This window comes from Pelodiscus sinensis, chromosome 24, assembly GCF_052426305.1.
Source record: "Pelodiscus sinensis isolate ZL-2025 chromosome 24, ASM5242630v1, whole genome shotgun sequence".
Classification (NCBI taxonomy): Eukaryota; Metazoa; Chordata; order Testudines; family Trionychidae; genus Pelodiscus; species Pelodiscus sinensis.
Window position 1 is genome coordinate 3,196,172 of NC_143075.1, and position 13,263 is coordinate 3,209,434.

Here is a 13,263-nt window from a genome sequence, read left to right on the forward strand (position 1 = left end):
ACACATTCCATGCTTGGGTCAATGCCTCCGGGCACTGAGGCCCCGTTTCACAGACCTCGGTACAATCCCGGACCTTGTTGGGCGAAACGACCAGCCTTGTAGCTCCTCAGCCCGTCGTTCGCCAAGTTGCCTTTGGCCTCACCACAAAGCACTAGTGAGGCTGGTTCAGTTTGGTTGCCACGCTGCACCCCAGATTTCCTGGTGCAGAGGGGAGGTTTATCCCCGCTCAACCATCTCTGGGTCAAAATCACTGATGGACTTTGCAAAGCCTGGAGCCCATTCAAATCTCTAACCTGAGGTGAAAGTATCTCCATTCGCCCCTCCCTTTGTTCTCACCCCACCCTACATTCCTTCTGTCATCACTGACCTTTCAAGGAGCTCTTTGTGGTGCAGTTGGATTTCTCCAGTGTGTTTTGTATGACTCATTATTAACAGCTGTCAGGAATGGGGCAGAAATACTTAATACTTAGTGGGGGAACTGAACTTGGGAAGTTTTTCCTAGTGTTCAACCTCCACCTCCCTTGCTGCAGTTTTTAATTCTTGTCCTTGCAGAAACTTGCATCATGCAGGTTAATCTTTGAGTTGCTGTCTCATGTTTTTGTTTGTTAACCAGGGTTAAAACTAACATGGATGACAGTAAATAACACAGACCACGGAGAGATGTCAACTTCAGGGAACCCGTGACAGAGAACACCTGGAGAATCGGTCCTAATTTTATTGGTTTCAACTTGAAAGGCAAGCGACATGATGGAAAGGGACGGCGTGTCAGTCACACAGCTGAAGTATACTGTCTTCCAAGATAAGCTCCATGGCAGGGCTTGCGATGACTCTAGTCTGTGGCATGTACATACGAGAGGGGAAGTCGCCTCTCCTCAGTGCGGAGATCCTTCAAAGTGCTGAGAGGAGGCGCAATTTGGGGTGCTTCAGGAACATCTCTTCAGATTAAATCCCGAAAGCAGGACTTCCCTGGGAATGCTTTGCTGACAGCCCTATGTGACCACCGGGCCATGTGCAAACAGCCGGGAGAAAACATTTGGATTGCCAGCTAATTTCACCCGGCCCCTGGAGAGAAATGCTTGCCAGTCGCTCCGGAGACAATCAGACTGACAAGGGACGTGAGAAAGGCTCATTATCCCTTCACTGATACCCTCAGCCAGACAGGCTCCCGGCGGCTGCTTTTATTTTAACGTTCCTTGGCCTCTTGTGAGACCCGGCTGCCTATGGGTGCACAGAGGGTGGGGCACTGTGTTTCTTACGCTGTTTCCTCAGCACCCACGTTCTAAGAAGAGACAGCTTTGCGCTTTGCGTTCTTCATGCCTCACGCCAATGCACCGCTGCTGGATGTCACCTCGCCGTGATCAGTACCTGCAGGCCCTGTGCAGTAGGTAGGAATTACACAGAGGTAGGAACTAAGGAACCTGCTGCAGCACCCCCAGGATTTAGCTGGGGTTACACTGCAGGGCCCCAGTGACCGCTGCCTGTTGCACAGGGTCCCACTGCCACACAAAGCCCCATTCTGGGGTCCTGTCTGACACCCAGGTCCTGGCTGCTGGTCCCAGGACTCTGCTCATGGTCCTCTGCCCACCCCTAGCTTGGGGGAGGGGACAGTCTGGGGTGAGGGAGTTGGCTGTCAGTATCCCCACTACTAAAATGATCCCTGTTTCACTGGGGAATTATTTCTTCTCTTAAAAACAAAGAGCAGTCCTGGGGCACCTCATGGTGCATCTACACAGCATCCTGACCTGGAAATAGCTTATTTTGAAATTTGGCTCTGTCTACACAAATACAGCGCTATTCTGACAAGTCCATTAAGCCTCATGGAATGAGGGTTACAGGGATGCCGGAATAGCGCACCCCTTATTTCAAAATATATTTTGAAATAACAGGCATGTTTAAAGCCATGGAATTGCTGTTTAAGGATACTTTTGGTATCCCAAAATAGTTCTGCTGTCTAGACGTAGCCTCAGAGACTAACAAAACATGTAGAATCATGAGCTTTCATGGGTAAAACCCACTTCATCAGAAGAGTTGGACTGGAAATAACAGAACCTAAGGTGTATATATATCTCAGCAAAAGAAGTACCTGCCAATTGTAGCACCTGTGTTAATGAGGCTAATTAAATGGGCTGGATGTATCCCATTCATAGCTTTACATGTGGAAAGGCAAATATCAACGGCAGGGGAAATTGGCTTTGTAGTGTGTTAACCAGCCAATGTCTTTATTCAAGCCCAGGGTAATGGTGTCAGAACTGTGGATGAATTCCAGCTCTGTGGTCTCTCTCTGTAATTGGTGGTGAAATTCCTTTGTAGAAGAATGGTGCTTTTTCATCCATGACTGAGGGACCAGGCAGGTTAAAATGGTCCCTACAGGTTTGTCTGTGTTACCATTTCTGATGTCCAATTTGTGTTATTTATCCTTTGTCACAGATTGTACGGGTAAGTGTTTAGTAAAATCGATGCCTTAGCTCATTTGGTTTTCTAAGGCGTGAAATGTGTCGCACGAGTGGTCTCCTGTGCGGAGCCCTCCAGACTCAGGGGAGAATGCTGAGCCACTCTGAGTGGGAGAAAGGCACATTTCCTGAGTTCTCCAAGGGTGCAACATGCCCAGGACAGACAGACAGCCCCAGGCCTGCACACCGCTCAGGACCGGAAGGATAAAGCAGGACTTAAGCAGTGCACAGACCCTGCACTTTGACCCTTTGCATGGGGTGAATTTTACCTGGATGAGGAGGAGGAGAGGAGCTGGAAACCCAATTTACAGCAAGACCCGTGCTCCAGCACTTTCCACGCTTTCAACCAAACAGTAGCTTGAAGAAAGTCACACTGAGCAAGTCCTGAAAGATGGCAGAAGAAATCCAGGGAAATCAGAAAAGAAATAATGAACTAGACCAGCTAATTTAAATCTGGTCACTGGGTATGTCTACACTACAGCATTATTTCGAAATATCTTATTTCAAAATAGTTAATTCAAAATAAGTTATTTCAAAATAACGCGTCTACACACAAAATGCATTTCAAAATAGCGCATCCACACTGAGTGGAATCTGAATCGTGTTTAAGGCTGTCTAGAACCAGTTCCGGCAGGGCACCAGGTCAGGAGTTACTTTGTGTGGCTGCTGCCTGAGGCTATCTGAGGACTGTGCTTAAAGGGACCACCTTGGACAGCCAGTTCTCAGCTTTTCTTGATTTCTTGCCTACCTCGATGAGGGACAGCGAAGCATTTTGTCTCTGCGTTCTCTGGTTGCCCTCACTTGGGACACCACAGCTCTCTGCAACATGGAGCCAGAGCTGCCCCTGGGCACTCTGGTGCTTCTCTTGGATGCGTTGCTGTGAGCCTGGCTGCACTTGCTGCAGGCTGCAATCCAGGAGGTCCACCGGGGGGCTGTCAGTATCCAGGAGGTCCTGCGGGAGAGCTTCCACCCTGAGGAGCACTAAGAGCCTCCCTGGTCTGTCCCACCGGGGGCTTGTGCCTCATTCCTCCCTCATGTCCTTCCACTTACCCCTCCTTAACCTCCCTTCCTGATGTTAAATAAAATACATGTATTTTCATGAACACAAACTGTCTTTATTTAACAAAACTGGGGGAGGTGGGATGAAACTCTGGTGAGACTGGGGAAAGAAGGCAGAAGAGGGGAGAAGAGAGGGTGGGAGAGGGGAGGGGGAAACCTGGGAGAAGGGAACTGGAAGGGGGAAGCAAGGGGAAGAAGGGGGAGGGGAAGCTCAGGGTCTCACCGGACCAACTTGATTTTCATGCAAACCTGCTCCTGGGTTTGCATCTGGCCTTTGGTGGCCAGGCTGGCAGCTACCCTGCCATAGACGGCCGTGTTCCTCTATCTAGTGTGGAGATCACGGACGTTGGGGGCATCCCCCCCAAACCTGAATAAGGTCCATGATCTCCACCCTGGACCAGGAAGGCGCCTGCCTTCTCCGGGCCCTGGCAGGCTCCTGGAAGCTGGCAGACTGGTCCTGGGGAGCGGTGGAGGGCTGCAGTGGTGATTATTAGGGCCTGCATGGGGAGGATTCTTCCTCTCACACTCAACATGGAGGAAACCAGGATTCTGTGGAGATTTGGAAGCCTCTTCAGCCACTCATCTTGCAGTTTTCATCCAAGCATTCCCACCAGAGGGTCTAGTACCCATTCTGGAGAGTCACTCATGACTGAGTGTGTGTGTGTGCGTGTGCCACGGCGGGGGTGGCAGGCACAAGATGTGATGCTCTCAGAATGGCTTAAAATTAGCTAATAAAGTCTCCTTTAATTAAAACCCAGGAACGGATAATCCGAGTGATTTAGAAGGATTGAGCTGAGGTGGCATTGTTCCACGGCGGTGAGCGACAGCTGGCGCATGATGTCTCTGATGTCACAGGGCATTGCAGGGCAGCATGGAGAGAGGATTTGGATGCACAGAGGAGACGGATAGGCAATGGCACGGAAGGCGGAAACATGGCCTCTTTTCGCCAGCCTGTGCAACACAGAACAATACCATTGACCTAGAGGGAGAAAAAGACCTACTTTCATACCGGGCACGTGCGACTCCTAAAAAGGGAGAGACAGAGACATGGAAGCCTCTGGACCTATGTTAAGGCTGTTCCCCACTCCGGCATAACAAATGCTGAAGTGGATGCTCGCAAGAACACCCCCAAACCTTGTCTTTACAGGATTTGGTATTGGTACAAAAACTTCCCCCAAAATCCTAATACCTGGATTTGGGGAAATCTACTGCCCCCACACAAGTAATTCCAAGAAAACCAGGGAAGAGATCACCTGGGAAACCTTCTCCCTAAGGTAAAACTCTCCCCTGCCCCAACCTCTGTTTTGCTTGGAGTTGAGAAAAACAGAGAGGACCCACAGACAGTCCCTCTAGGACACAAAAATCAATCAGTACCGGTTAATTAGAAAAAGAAAACAAACTTTTATTATCAAAACAAAACCACAGTTGCAAGCATAATAAAGTGGCTAGATGGGAAGAGCCACCAAATGATAAAGATTCTCAGGGAACCCAGTGGATTAAAACTTAGTTGCAAAGAAAGACCAAATACTTAACCAACTCAGACATTAGTTCCAAATTCCCAATCCAGGAAAACAACACAACTTGATGGTCTAGCTAAACTTTTCCCTACTTACACATTTTAAGAAGTCTGTTCTTGGAGAGAGAAGTGGCTTCCATCTCCTTTAATACCTGGAAAAAACTGCTCTGCTTTTCAGACAAAGGAGGGAAAGATAAAGATTCTTTTATCATACTTTGAAATTCCTACCTGCATTGTTATTGGTTGACCAGATACCTGGCTAGGGACAGAGTTAACCCCATAGGCTACGTCTAGACTACAAGCCTCTTTTGAAACAGGCTTTTTTAAAAGAATCTTTCGAAAAAGCCTCTTTCAAAGGAGAGCATCTAGACTGCAACCGCTTCTTTCGAAAAAGCGAGCCACTTTTTTGAAAGAGAGCACCCAGGCAGTCTGGATGCTCTCTTTTGAAAAAGCCCTGTTTGCATTCAAGAACGCCTTTTTTCAAAAGAGGACTTTTGAAAAAAGGTGTTCTTTCTCGTAAAGTAAGATTTACTGCAGGAGAAAAAAACGCTGAATTCTTTCAATTTAATTTCGAAAGAACACAACAGCAGTCGAGATGCAGGGGAAGTTTTTTTGAAAAAAGGCCACTTTTTGGAAAAAGCCCCTGGAGTTGAGACACACCCTTAGTCACCAGGTGCTGGTCAACACTCCTGATTATGACAGCCTGGGACATAAAAAATGAGGCTTTTGTGGAGTGTCGCATGGTTGCTGCACTGCACAGATCCACGCTTGCTCGATGAGTTTCCACTATATCTCGCCACTGGATAGTGGGGGTTTGGCGCACTTGGTTCCTTGCTGTACGGAGAAGGAGAATCTTTGCCTGGCTTCCCAGCACCTCCCCTCCACTGGCGTTCAGGGTGTCAGGTACAGATCCCAAGAAGAAACTGCATTCCCGGGCCAATCGCTACGACGGCCAAAGGGTCAGCAAGGCCAGCAAAGAAAGTCTCCAAAGAGAGTCTTTAAAGTCTTGAAGTCTCTTCCTCTTTGCCGTGGGTGGAGGCCCAGCTGGGGAAGGTAAACCCCAACCCCACCCCTTCCACTTGAGGCCCGCCCTTGGAGCCAAGCCCTGCCTACCTTACCTCCTTCCTGGCCACCTGATGGCCAGGAAGCCAGGCTGCCTCACCACTGCCGCAGCCCCCGCAATGGCCTGAGAGCAGGGCTGCCGCACTGCGGTCCCAGCCTTCCCCTGTTACCGGGGAGCCGGGCAGCCATGCCGCGGCCCTGGCTTTCCTGGAGGTTGGGTGTGCAGGCCGTTTGGGGAAGGCTGTGCCCTCCCTTGCCCACATGACCCGCTGCCCCCGCTCTTTGCAGCAGGAAGGGATCACATGGATGCAGGCATTCCAGGTAATTGCCTTTATTAATGACCCACGCAAGGCCTAGCTGTGCTCATCTGCCATGGCTCTGCCCAGGTGCTGCTGGCTTCTGGGATCGGGAATATGGGGCCCACCACTAACACTCACAGACTATTTAAAGGTCTATACTCAATTCCTACTGCACCCTACTTAGGTCATGATCCACAGCCCATCACAGCCACGGGGAGTCTTTCCACTGTCGTTGATTTCAATGGCTCCCAGGTAACCCAGACGCAGGGGCTATAGGTGCTCTTTGTTCTTGCGGATCTCTATTAGCTTTTAGATCCTCCCCCAGGTTTTTTTTTTAATAGTCAGGGCTGGGAATGTTCTTCCCATTAGCATCCCCCTCCCGACCCCCCGACTCCCAATTCATCCCAGGGATTGGACAGCGAGCTGCTGGGTGCTCTCTGTCATTGTCAGCAAGCCCTGCACTCAGACCGTCTCCTTTATCTTACCGCCTAGATCAGGCTCTTCTGCCCAAGGTGAGCTGTCTGGCTGGGATTCTGCTGTGGCTGCATCTGAAAACCTGCCCTCGAGGCCATTCACAGGGAGAGAGTCTGGCTGCATAAGGACATTTTTCCTCCCTGGGGAAGCATTCCTCATTGCTTCCCTGGCTTCAAAACTGCTTTGCTGTCACCTACGTTGTCTTGCTGCACAGGGGACTTAGGCGCCGATCACACTGAAAACAGATGCTGTTTGCCAGGGGGTCATTTATAAGTGAGGTCAGAGCCTCGGGTGTCATCACCGAAATATGCTTGAGCGTGCACTCAGAGAGACAGCAACGTTTGGAGGTTGTGGCTTGACAGTTCTCGCTGTTCTTCCTTAGTCTTAAAGGTGTGAGGCGGGCAAACCGGTGAGCCCACAAACCTGAATCCTGCCAGCTCGCTCTCGGAGAACAGCCTGTTGCCATCGGAAAGACCACACTGTGCCAAATTCAGCAAAACAGACAAAAACACCCTGCTCCCTCCATTGCACCGTGTGTCTCGGTCCAGACATTCGGTCATTACCCGCGGGTATCTCTCTTGTCCACACCAGCGGGAGAACAGCACAGGCAAAGAGAGAACAGCATCAGCCACACTCTGGTGACAAGGAAAAGTACCCTGAACAGAGCCATTTTTCAAACTGCATGGTTCAGTGTGGAAGGAGACATCGGGCCAGGTGGGAGATGAACAGATCTCTCCTTAGCAAACAGGAGTAACAAACACTGAGATTAGAACCAAACTGAGCAAACTGGATCTGGAAAGTAGAGAAAGACAGTACGTATGGAGCCCTCTAAGGCTGTATTTACAGTCTCCAGGTAGAGGAATAACACTCAGGAGAGATTCAAATGCCGCTCAGCTGCTTAGCAGACCACCCACAGCCAGCATCATATTTTTTCCCTGGTGGTGCACATCTGCACATGCCTCCACGCACATAACAAAATTTATTCTGCACATGGAAGGAAAAAAATTAGAGGCAACATTGAATGGCACTCAAAGAGAGATCCCATTTGAATGTTGGAGAGAATATGAATTAACCTTGTTCCAGCACAAAATGCTACCTCTAATCTTATTAGTTATTTTTAGCCTTAAGAAAGGAAGAAAAGAGAAGAAAAGGCCTCTGCCTAATTAGATTGGTTAGAGGTACTCAGAATCTTAGGCATAGTCTGATGGCTCCTTTATATATCACTGATTAATATATATTTATAGCTGTCCTGAACGCTGCGCTCTCCTGCAAAAAGACGGTGATCTGGGAGGTGACACCTTATGCAAAGGGAAAATGGTCTGTAAGTAATTTTCTTCACTCGGAGCGCGAGCAAGGGCCCTTCTGCCATGTCTATTGGCTAAACCGGACAGTCTCTTTGACAAAGGATACTTGGACACAAGTCAGACATCAGAAATGGTAACACACAGAAACGTGCAGAAAACATTTTAACCTGCCTGTGCAGTCAGTCACGGATTGAAAAGTAGCCGTTCTCCTACAAAGGAATTTCAGAAGACAACTACAGAGAGAGAGGGTACGTCTACAGTAGCCCCCTAGTTCGAACTAGAGAGGCTAATGAAGGCGACCGAAATTGCTAATGAAGCGCGGGATTTAAATATCTCACACTTGATTAGCATATTCCCAGCCGGTCACCATTTTGGAAACTGACTAGCCCGAAGTAACTGCCCGCGTCTACACGTGGCAGAGAAGCTCGATTCCGAGATAAACCCCTTCATTTGAATTAAAGACCTCATGGAGGTCTAACAGCCATTATTTCAAATTAACTTTAATAGCATCGACACAGGCAAACCGCTATTTTGAAATAAATTTGAAATAGTGGAGCGCTTATTTCGAATTTGGTAAACCTCATTCTATGAGGAATAACGCCAAATTCGAAATAGCTAAATCGAAATAAGTGCTGTGTAGACACTTATTTCAAAATAGGGGGCCTCCAGCCCTTCCCAGGGTGCCCTGGTGGCCACTCTGGGCCAAACCAGGAAAATTCTGCTGCTCTCCCCCCGCCCCAGCCCCGGAGCCCTTAAAGGGCAGAGTCTGTTTGGCCACAGGGCCTGTGCCAGCTCCAGGTCTGCCAGCCCAGAGCCTGCAGGTGCTGCCCCGACCCAGTTGCCAGCATGAGCAAGCCAGCCAGTGCCAGCCAGCCCTCCACTGCTCCCCAGGAGCAGTCTGGCAGCTCCCAGGAACCTGTCAGGGGCCGGAAAAGGTGGGCACCTTCCTGGTCCAGTGTGGAGATCGTGGACCTCATTGAGGATTGGGGGGAATCCTCCGACGTCCATGATCTCCGCACTAGACGCAGGAACACGGCTGTCTACAGATGGATGGCTGACAGCCTGGCCACCAAAGGCCACATGCGCACCCAGGAGCAGGTGCGCATGAAGACAAAGGAACTGAGGCAAGCCTATGCCAGGGCCATAGGGGGCAGCTCCCAACCAGGGGCAGACCCAGACATCTTCCCCTACTTTGAGGCCCTGGACCGCATCTTGGGGGGGGCTGGATGGTCCGTGCCCCCCAGGTGGTCATCGACCCTGGGGCAAAAGGCCCTGACCAGGCCATGGAGGAGGACGATGGCCAGGAGTCGCAGGAGCCTGGAGGGAGCCTGGCCCTCACCCTGGACCCCCAAAGGGTCACAGCAGCACTAGCACCGCTGCCTTCCGAGGCCGGGGAGGCCTCGACATGCGAGTGTCATCACTTTGCCCTTATGCAGGGCCGGGGGGGGGGGAGGAAGCCCGGGGACCATGAGTGTGGGTCTTGCTGAGCACGGATCATGCAGCAACCTGTGCATGTGCCATGCTAGCTGGGGCATGTGGACACAGGGGCACTGGCCTGTAACCCACACACATGTATGTATGAAGGCACATGACACGCTCCATACCCCGGGGAGGGACACTGCACAATGCCCTCCCTCCACAAGCCCCCTCTCCGCAGAGGCAGGGCACATCCTCTCCCCCACACCCACACTATATACAGCTCAGGGGTATGGGTACAGTCCCGGGTCAGCTCACACTCCTGGGGATAGCAGGACATGATGGTGCAGAGACCTGCCGTCCTCACCTTGCAGAGGAGGGCTGGGCTTCACCCACTGTGTCCCCAGGGAGAACTGACCACCTGTCTTGTTTCTCCAGAGCTGCACCAGCAGCAAATGCAGGGCGCACCACCCCGCCCAGGACATGCTCCCGCACCCGGGCCAGCAGGCGCACCCAGAACCAAGAGGGATACAAGCAGCAGCACCTGGGGTTACTGGAAAGGCAGGTCCACAGCCAGGAGCACTGGGTGCAGGAAGACCTCCAGCTGCGGTGGGAGAGCTTGCGGGAGCTGCGTGATCTGGGCCGTGCCATCCGCAACCACCTGCAGACCATGGTGCAGAGGTTGCTGCCTGCTGCTGCTCCAGCTATCGCTCCTCCTCCCACTCCTACCCGCCCACAGTTGGGGAAGCCCAGGGCGCCAAACCCCTCGATCACTGCATCCACGTCAGTGCGGCAGATGACTCTGCGGAGCAGCACTCTGTCGATGGCCTTGATCACCTGCAGAGGGACACACAAAACCGAGAGTCACTGGGGTGCCAGGGTGGCTGAGAGTGCTCCTTTCCCATCACTGCCCCATGCCCCCTCCCCTGGAGCAACCTCTCCAGCAATCCTGGCCACCGCGGGCAGTCTCTAGTGTGGCTGGGACAGAACAAACCCTCCCGTGGAAGGGACTTGCACCCTCTCCCCCTCTTTTCCCTAGGGCAGCCCTTGAGCACTGCTCTGATGGTGGATCACCCCACACCAAACTGGTTCCCGACGGATTGGTAGCTGTCCGGCGTGGAGAGCTTCCATAGGGTGATGGCCACAGACTTCTGGAGGGGGATGGCGGGCCTCATGTGCATGTCCCGTCACTGCAGAGCAGGGGTGAGCCATTCACAGAGCTCGAGGAAGGTGTCCTTCTTCATCCTGAAGTTCTGGGTCCACTGTTGGTCTCCCCAGTGCTCTAGGATGATGTGGTCCCACCAGTCGCTGCTGGGGTCCAGATGCCAGATGTGTCCGGCCGCTGCACCTACATGGCCCCCAGGGGTGTCCGGAAGAGGACCTGGGGGTTGGGCTGTCACAGAAGCTGCCAGGCAGTCTCTAGCACTTGCTGCCAGGCTTGCAGCAAAACATCCAAAATGAGCACCAGAGTGCCAAGAGGCAGCTCTGGCTCCATGGTGCCGAGTGCTGTGATGTCCCAAGTCAGGGCAACCAAAGCAATCAGAGAAAAAAACGCTTTGCTGTCCCTCAGTGAGGTAGGCAAGCAAGCAGGAAAACCTGAGAACCGGCTGTCCAGGAGGGTCCCTTTAAGCACAAGCCTCAGGGTATGTCTACACTACCACCCTAGTTCGAACTAGGGTGGTAATGTAGGCAACCGGAGTTGCAAATGAAGCCCGGGATTTGAATTTGCCGGGCGACGCCATTTTTAAATGTCCGCTAGTGCGGACTCCGTGCCTAGGTTTCCTATTCCGAACTACCGTTACTCCTCGTTTCAAATCCCGGGCTTCATTTGCAACTCCGGTTGCCTACATTACCACCCTAGTTCGAACTAGGGTGGTAGTGTCGACATACCCTCAGATAGCCTCAGACAACAGCCACAGAGCAACTACTGACCTGATGCCCTGCTGGAACTGGTTTCAGCTGGCCTTAAATGCGATTCAGTGTCCAATCAGTGTGGACGCGCTATTTCGAAATAGCAAAACGCTATTTTGAAATGCATTTTATGTGTAGATGCGTTATTTCAAAATAACTTATTTCGAATTAACTATTTCTAAATAAGACATTTCGAAATAACGCTGTAATGTAGACATACACTATGACATTAACTGGATAGCCCATTATAAAACCAGCCTTCCCTGCATTTAACACCTTATTTATATCAAAAGCTAAGTAGGGGACACTTCTAGCCCACTCAATTAGCCTCCTTAGCACTGGTACTACAATTGACAGGGTTTGTTTCAGTTTTTTTGCCTCTTCCTTTTCTGTCATATATTCTGGGTCTTGGTTATTCCTTTACAGCTCATCTGCAGTATAAGTTTTTCCAAAGAGACTTTTTCACTCAGGGCATGTCTACACATCAAGGCTAAAGTCAAATTAAGATACACAACCTGAGCTCCGTCAATTGCGTAGCTGAAGTCAAAGTAGCTTAATTTGGCTTTTGATGCTGTCTACACAGTGGGATGCTGAAGGAAGAGCTCTCTTCCTTCCACTTCCCTTACTCCTCATGAAATGAGGGTTACAGGAGTTGGAGTAAGAAGTCTTCCATCTCAACGTTATTTTGAAATAAAGGTTTATGTAGTGTAGATGTGTACTATGTTATTTCAGAATAACATCAGTTATTCCAAAATAATGCTGCTGTGTAGACATAGCCTCAGAGAATAACTGTCACCGAGAAACTGAAGAACCCCGCTTTTCAAAGGCCACAATTTTCAAGCTTAGGCACAAAGCCCAAGGATACCCCAATCGATTGCTCATCCCCTAGAGAAGTGGCCCATTTTTTAGAATTGCTCAACGCCTGACTATACACGACGGAAAGACTAACTTCAGGCATCTACATCTGAAAATGTTGACCTCCATGATGCTTTGGTCTGTGCAGGAGTGTTGCTAATCCTGTACCTTATAAATATGACAGTTAAATAAAGCAATGGGAGGCACAGCTCTTCCGGTCCTGGGCACTGTAGAAATGCCTAGAAAATAAGAATACAAATAAATACACGGGCAAAGGTAGCAACTAAGCCTTGTTAATTGTGAGGTCTTTTGGTAACTGGGTTTGGTTCTTTAAAGGTAAATCAAGAGAGTATATCTGTAAGAGAAGTTATTATTCCTTGTTTTTTTTAACTGTACTGTTTTTCTACTTTTTCTTTGTATATTATATTGTCTTAAAAGAATAAAAAATAGTGAATTAATTTAAATAGAAAATTAATTATAAAGTAAATAAAAAAATAAAAAATCTTTGTTTAACCCTAAAAAGAAGTATTCCTCTGTCTGTAGTTTCAAATCCTTTAAACAATTTATGGAGTTAACAAATATATAATACTTACGTTAAGAAAGAGAGAAGCATTGCTTTGATTCAGGAGATATTCTTTTCTTTATGTTTTTCCTTTTTTTGGATTTTTCGTTGCAACTTACGACTGGTGTTGTTCTTTCGGAGCTTATTTGTTCCTTTTTCGGAGCTTATGTGCGGCAGCGAGATTCAGCACTGGGGAGAGAGCTCTGGTTGATCAGACTTAGCTTTTTGGATTTGCAACTTGTCTACTTTTGGTTTGTTCCACCTAACTTTATATACTCTGTTTCAGTATTTTGGTACTCTTTCACTCGCCTGACAATTGCTGACGTTAGATTTTTGTTGACTTATTTTGCTTTTA

General features: G+C 49.7%; 1 long non-coding RNA gene across 1 annotated transcript; it reads right to left on the reverse strand.

Moving 5' to 3' along the window:
• Positions 1–697: 697 nt before the first annotated feature.
• Positions 698–12,778, reverse strand: LOC149521711 (uncharacterized). Its single transcript, XR_016347802.1, has 3 exons — positions 12,515–12,778; positions 10,125–10,417; positions 698–1,374 (listed from the first exon to the last, which is right to left on the reverse strand). It is a non-coding gene; the product is annotated as an uncharacterized LOC149521711 (long non-coding RNA).
• Between the last annotated feature and the right edge of the window lie 485 nt (positions 12,779–13,263).